Consider the following 226-nt stretch of genomic DNA (forward strand, 5'->3'; position numbering starts at 1 on the left):
AGGTCCCCTACGGTCAAAGCCCTTTCGCCAGTCCCGGCGCCCGAAAGGCCGAGGCGGGACCCAGCTACGCCAAAGGGAACGTGGACAAACTTTCCGCGGCCGCCCCGGGGCTGCCCAATCCGCCCGGGCCCGGGTGGAGTGACGGAGCTGCTGCGCGCTTCCCGCCACCGGTGAGGGCTAGCAGGGACCCCTCGCCCACCCGGACAGCGCGGGCCGCGGGCCCCCG

The sequence above is a fragment of the Athene cunicularia genome, assembly GCF_003259725.1.
Source record: "Athene cunicularia isolate RWA chromosome 2 unlocalized genomic scaffold, athCun1 chr2_part1, whole genome shotgun sequence".
Lineage (NCBI taxonomy): Eukaryota > Metazoa > Chordata > Aves > Strigiformes > Strigidae > Athene > Athene cunicularia.